The 7,387-nt window shown below is 31.7% G+C and overlaps 1 pseudogene; it reads left to right on the top strand.

The window, feature by feature from the left end:
• The first annotated feature begins 6,340 nt into the window (after nucleotides 1–6,340).
• LOC120270247 lies at nucleotides 6,341–7,115 on the top strand (annotated as a pseudogene).
• Nucleotides 7,116–7,387: the final 272 nt, after the last annotated feature.

Here is a 7,387-nt window from a genome sequence, read left to right as displayed (position 1 = left end):
TCTTTATGAATTTGAAGTAAAAATTCCGTTTGATTGCAAAATTTCGAAGTGCGTCCCTGAAATGTTCAATGCCTTCAAAACGTTGTTCGATATCCAACGACAACACTTCAGAATGATCTGACGAGGAAGGAAGGCATCCAACACCGTCATGGTCGCCATGGGGTTGACCAAAAGCGCTCGCCGAATCCGAATTCCTGCCAACACTGCAATTTAAACGAAAAAGATGAATATTTTAAGCAGAGACATAATGTGTTTAAATGATAACCTCAAAATTTAAATGTTAATTCAAATATTGAAATACTGACAAATAAATTAAACGAAGAAAATAAAGTTTAAATGTAAACGCAATATATTTACACAGACTGCCAAAGTTAAACACTAATGAACTTATACAACTACATAAACATAAAAGAGAAGAATCTTACAACGAAAAAAACTCATTTTCAGGAGGATTCGACAATGGGACATCGTCTGTCTCGACAACAAGATCAAGTACAGTGTATTAAAAGATGAAGTACACGTGACAAATCCGCTAGAAGTCAACCTCGTTTTCTATTGGACAAACCGTTTTATATCCATCGGGTGTGATAAACTTCACCCTGATAAGGGGAATATCAAGACCCCATCACTCACATATCTCAGCTAACACCGATCCCCAAGAAGTCAGCGCCGTGAACATTAGCACTCGAATCGAAGAAATTCTCACCTTATCAGGAAACCGGCAGAATTCAAATCGAACTAACCAAATGAGGAGAAAAAAAAGATGTGATGAGCCTTCTAAACTTTGTTTGACAAAAAACAAACAAAAAGGCAAAAAATATGCAAAATTGTATATATAAAGGTTGGACATAATGTGATTGGGCAGTTTTTTTCCCACTATTTTCAAGGGCAAAAATGAAATTTCATAACACGGACCCATTTGAAGTGAACGGTAGGGGGTAAAAGAGAACTTAAACAATAACGGAACAGTTGTCCGGGGTTTGCCAAAGTTGGAGGGGCTGTTTAGGAATATTTGAAATTCACGAGGGATAAACAGTGATTTTCCCTTTATTTATTCTTGAGTAATTTATGGTGCGTGGGTGGATCATCTTGGTGCAATTTTTTTTTAATCCCCTGTAATTTTTTATTTTTATTTTTTTGTGATAAAAATGTGCTTTTGAATCCCTTCGTGCAAGCGCAAGTGCAAGGGCAAAGGCAAAAAAGTTTCTTTGCAAGTTATTTTGAATTGAAAAACCTTTAATAGCAGGTCTCTACAAAATTTAAAAAAATTTTACCTGTCTTAAAACACCTCAAACATTTTCAATCCAAACAATATAAAAATAATAAATACTCAATTTTATAAGAAATAAATACTTTTCTTAGGATCTTCTATGGGTCATAATCAAAATATCTTTCAAACCCTGAGAAAATACAGTTATACTATATTTGGTTGGGAACAAAAGTTTTATATCTCAATCAAGCAACTTGTGATAAGTAATAAACATAGTTTTATTATTAAGAAAATTAATGCTTTAATTTTAAAATATTTAACATTATAAATATAAATAAATCAAGTTAAACTGTACTCAGATCAAATAGAATTTTTTCTCGACTTAATAGTTGAAAAAATATTTTAACCCCATATTCTTATCACCAGCCAAACACTCATTTAGAGGTTTAATTATTTTCATAAATATTATATATATATATATATATTAAAATGTATAAAAAAAGGGTTTTTATACAATTTATTCAAACATAAAATTAATTTACTCTCTGAAAACACCTAGATGAGAAGCCCTTATTAAAATTCTAATTAGAGTGTTTTAATATAAAGTTCAAATAAGTGTTATATTTTTCATATAAAAACAAAGAATCTGACGATAATTGCACGCGTATAGAGCTAAGTAGTTGGTTTGTTGTTAAGTGAGCAATTGGCATCAAAACCAGCTGTGGAATAGCTAAAGCTAAGTTAGCACATCTTTGTTATTATTATGACCATGACCATAATTAATGTTTAGACAACGTGCGAGCCAGCATAATAATCTAAGTCTTAATCATTAATTCAAATTAAATCATATTTTAAATATTAAGTAGGGAAAAATGTGTGATGGATAATTTTAAAAGTTTTTAATTATCTTTTAATTTGTGATCAACCAGTTCCTTGTAGGTTTGGAGACGAGATACTTATAAAAAGATAAAATTTTCTTAACAGTGTTTTTGTAAAATTTTTCTAGTAGGTAATGTTATTATTATGGCCATGACTATAATGTTTGGACAACGTGCAAGCCAGCATAAATCTTAGTCTTAATCATTAATTCAAATTAAATCCTACTTTAAATTTTAAGAAAAGAAAATCTGTGATGGAGAATTTTAAAAAAATTTAATTATTTTTTAGTTTTTGATCAATCCGTTTCTACATAAGTCTGAGACGAAATACTTGGAGTTTATAAGGGGATAAATTTTTTCTAATAGTGCTTTTTCATATATAATTATTCTGATTTAAAATTATTTGCTTAAGCTATATATATAAGTATTTATATTAACTTGATTGATAAGTTTTTAATAATTTTATAAATATTAAAATTAAGCTTAATTTTTAGAAAATAAAAAAATAAAATGTAGATGAAATGGAATAATAAGAGAAGGGGAGGATTTTTTTATACTTTTTCTGAAAATATTATTTGTTTCAATGGGTTAGTTATTGGAATGGACGGCATATATTAAAAAAAATCAAAATATTTGAGATTTATATTCATAAATTCAATATAGATTTTTCTATTATCATTATTTAATGATAATAGTACCGTTACACAATCACGTTAAGCTTTCTATTTACTCGTTTATTTCATATCAAAACGTTGATTATAAATTTTATTGTATATTTTTAAAAAAAGAGTTGATATGTAACTATTCTTTAAAAAAAAAAGCATGCATATTTGTTAATGTCGGAATTTCCTGGTAATACTGCACGCACAGCATTTTGCCAACAAAGAGTATTGTAGCAAATTACTGTGTGGGGCGTAGTAGCCAGCACACTATTCTACAGACCTTGTGCGGACGCTCGATAACCCACACATTTTTCTGTCTACCTTGTGCGACCTCTTGTGGGGGGATGACTTCCTAATAACAACACAACTCTTACAAATATGAAAACAACCCCTCTTTGTAATCTCCAATGAGATACGAAGTTCTAAAACTCGACAAATGCAAATGATCAATGCAAAACACCGGTTTAACATGAGAAACCCGAAAAAATCACTGGACTCCTTAAAGCCACTCGAAATGCTTCACCACATCAACAATGGGATACAAAGAGGGTGTTCTCTCTAGATATAACTAGAGGATTACAACAATGAGGTAAGATGCACATCAACAAGATGTTCACAAACAACACATACACCTCATCAATTCTATGATGGATAACATGGACATCAAGAAGAGATTAAAAGAAGATCAAACCCATAAATTAGGATAGGCATCTGCAAGGATTCATCACCCAAAATCTGGGCAAAATCCAGCACCGATTTATTGTCCAAACCTTAACCCCCTTTTCTTTTTCCTCTTCTTCTTGGTTTCTTACCTTTATATTCACTCAATGTTCTTACCTTATCACTCCATCACATTTCAAGCTATAGTAAGCATCCCAGTTTAACATTACACTTCACATAAATGAGTTTTCCATTTTGTCCTTCAAAACTTCCACGGTTGTCATAGTTTTTTTTCTCTGTATGGGTGAGCCCAACTTATTTCTGCTAGCCCTAAGGCTGAAACCCAACAGTTAATTTTAAAATCACCGACAAGTAAATCATGCTTTATGCATTATATATATCCTCTTAATTATAAAATACCAATATTTACGATTATTTTATTAGATGATTTAATATTTGCAGGTCTGATTTAAAAAAAATTGAGAAAAAATCACAGCTCCGTCCTCTACTATGTTCTCACACCTTAGGTCTACTATTTTTTTTTTCTTATCTTAAATCACATAAATATACATTACTACATTTGTTTATAATTCATAATTAATTTAAGAGAAAAGTAATTCTTCCAACGCCTTACAAAATTATCAAACAACCCACGTCCTTGCTTATTCATAGGCATGAAGAAGAGATATCCACCATTAAGCCTGTTAGCAGACACAAGAATGGTAAAATTATCATCAGTGGTGTGCCTATGCAATACTGTCTATTTGGGGAGGGTGAACTCGTCCTCTGCTTTTGTATATCTACGTTCTAAAGAAAGGGGGCGAGTTTGTTCTCATAGTAGAGCATGTGCACAATTATAAAATAAGGTCAATGACCATTTAGTCTATTTACATTATAAGTAGTTCATCTCACTGAAAAGACATATCAAATTCTAACTCACGTAGATGAAATGCACAAGTGTCGTAGAGCTTAGTTTTTTTTGTGTGATTGTTTCTTATATGTGGTTTGTTCACATTTATAAAAAAAATAAAAAAATAAATTTTAGTATTATTAGAAAATTACGGAAATAATGAGGATTAAAAAGAAAATATATTTTTTAGGAAAGTTGTAATGTTGTGGGGACTAATTAATATTTTATCTTTTGATTTAAATATAACAATGTTATGGCTATGTTTTTAAAATCCTGTTTAGAAGATGGGATTCAAATCCTAACTCACATAAACGAAGAGAACATATATCGTAGAGTTCATATTATGACATATGTTTATACTCATGTATTTTTATGTGGCCTGTTTATACTTAAAAAAAAAAAAAAGTAGAAGAGAGATGAATTTTAGTATTATTAAAAAGTTACTTAAATAATAGAGATTAAAAAAAATTCAGGGAAGTTTATAACATTGTAGTGTTGTAGGGACTAATTAATATAATTTAAACATAACAATGCTATGGCTGTGTTTTTTTGAAAAAAATGAATTAGTACAAAAGACGTCCAAAAGAAGAACGACAAATAAATTTCGTTGGGAAGCTTTTTATGCAGAGATTGAGCAGGACAAGAAAAACACCACTAGCCACTAGGCTAGTGCATCCCAAAAATTCCCACGCTGTCACGTGACTGCATGTGGGATCACATTTGACTTTCAATATTTAATTTTCCACCATTATCTTTAAAATTAAATCTTGGTAAATAAAACTCGTATCTCTTGCTTTCATTAGATGCATTATGTTTTTTTGGAAACATAATATTCAGTTTTTTTTTCTAATAAAATAAATAAATCATTATTTAAATTATTTATGAGAGAGGTATTCAAATTTTTAACCCATGTATTGAACCCGGGTACATTACCAATATTGACACATGACATAATATTTTCAAAGAAAAAATTAGATTATCTTATTTTACTTTTTCAGAATATATAACTATCATAACTAGACATATCTTATTTCTCATATTTATTTTGGATTTAAAAAGTAAAAAATTATGAAGAGAAAAATGGGAAGGATTTAGATTGGAAATAAGAAAAATATAAAGAGGATATAGAATAAAATTGCTCCTAATGCAAATAATTTATATTTGTGTATAAATTAGTTAACTATATTTAATAATAAATAATGTTTTTTATTTATAAAATATTGTGAGTGATATTATTCACTTTAATTATTAGAATTAAATGGTTATATTAAATAATTCAAATTTATTATTATAATTATAATTATTTAAATTATATAATCTTGTTACTTATCATTTCCCTTTATTATTATATTAATATTTAAATTAATGGGTTATATAATTAAATATGCAAAAGCGATGGTAAAATAGTCCATTGCCAACCAAGAAATAATAATATTGAATTTTGCTTTGTGATTGTACAGCTACAGCTATACAGCCTATACTCATTAGGGTCCTTTCGTTGTATGGGCTCAAAATTTATTTATTTGTTATTGCAATAGCTGTCATGTTAGGTTTAAAAAAAAAATCAAAATAAATAGACCCAACAAATTTATATAATTCAAAAGATAATTATAAATATTTCAATATTTTACAAATGAAACCAAACAACAAACACATCTAATTTAATTTGTAACAAACATAAACCTCAATAAATTAATACCCAAAAATACAACTTAAAAACTAAATTAATAAAAACCCTTTTTTTAATTTATTTCTAAATTAAAAAATAGCTTAATATAACATAGCAAATATTTCATTACCCATTTATCTCCCATATTTTTCAATTTTTCAAAAAACCCCCAAATATATATATATATATAAATAAATAAATAAATAAATAAATAAATATACTTCCATGACCACCATCATCATTCCATCTCTCCTCCACTGCCAACCGTCTTCCTCCCTGCCTCCTCTCTCTCTGTCCAGGGCGGTGACCACCGGCGGTGAGCTCACCCCCTGAAATTCCCATCCTACCCCTATGACTTCCAAACCAATGAAACCCCTTATCAAACCTCTCCTCCTTCTCCTCCCTCTTCCTCATCCTCCTCTTCATTCTCCGCACCCCCGGAAAGCTCACCACCCTCGCCGGCGTTCTCCCTCCCTCAAGATCCGGCCAGGCTACACCTCCTACGACGCCTACATCAAGCACCAGCTCAACAAGACCCTCAACCCTCACCTCCGCCGCGTCTGGACTACCCGCGATTGGGATCGCAAGGTCCGCGTCTTCTCCCTCTTCTTCTCCGATCTCAAATCCCAATCGCTTCTCTCCAACTCCTCCAAAGCTCTCTGCATCGGCGCTCGCATGGGCCAAGAGGTCGCCGCCCTTCGCGCCATCGGCGTCGTCTCCACCATCGGCATGGATCTCGTCCCTAATCCTCCCTCGTCGTCGCCGGCGATTTCCATTCCCAGCCCTTCCCTGACGACTGCTTCGATTTCGAATTCTCAAATGTTTTCGACCACGCGCTCTACCCCGATCGATTCGCCGCCGAGATCGAGCGCACGCTCCGGCCCGGCGGCGTGTGCGTGCTCCATGTGACGATCAAGCACAAGGGCGACAAGTACTCGGCCAACGATCTCTCCGGGATTGATGGGGTTGTGATGCTGTTCAAGAGGATGGAGGTTGTTAGGGTTCGTGAGGTTGATGGTTTCGGCCTTGATACGGAGATCGTTTTCAAGAAGAAACCCTCGCCGGCGACGACGACGACGACGACGACGACGGAGAAGTAGAGAAGGTGTTCATTTTTTTTTTTTTACATGTGATTCTATTTTTTTGGGATTTAAAAGAAGAAATTATTTTTGTATTTTCTTAGTATATATATTATATACATTATTTGTAATTTTAATTTTCTTAATCAATTTATTTTAAATTCTTCTATTTTTTTTAATTAATGTTGTCTTTGGACTATATAATTACTCCAAAAAAAAATGAGAAAATGGTAATAATTTAATCGTTTGGGTTCATGAAATATTTACTGAAAATGTATATGATACGGCTCTCTGGTCTAAGTTAATAAATTTTAAGTCA

This window comes from Dioscorea cayenensis, chromosome 10 (genome assembly GCF_009730915.1).
Source record: "Dioscorea cayenensis subsp. rotundata cultivar TDr96_F1 chromosome 10, TDr96_F1_v2_PseudoChromosome.rev07_lg8_w22 25.fasta, whole genome shotgun sequence".
Taxonomy (NCBI): domain Eukaryota; kingdom Viridiplantae; phylum Streptophyta; class Magnoliopsida; order Dioscoreales; family Dioscoreaceae; genus Dioscorea; species Dioscorea cayenensis.
The sequence above is the reverse complement of the archived record's forward strand: the minus strand, read 5'-3'. Positions and strand labels throughout refer to the sequence as shown.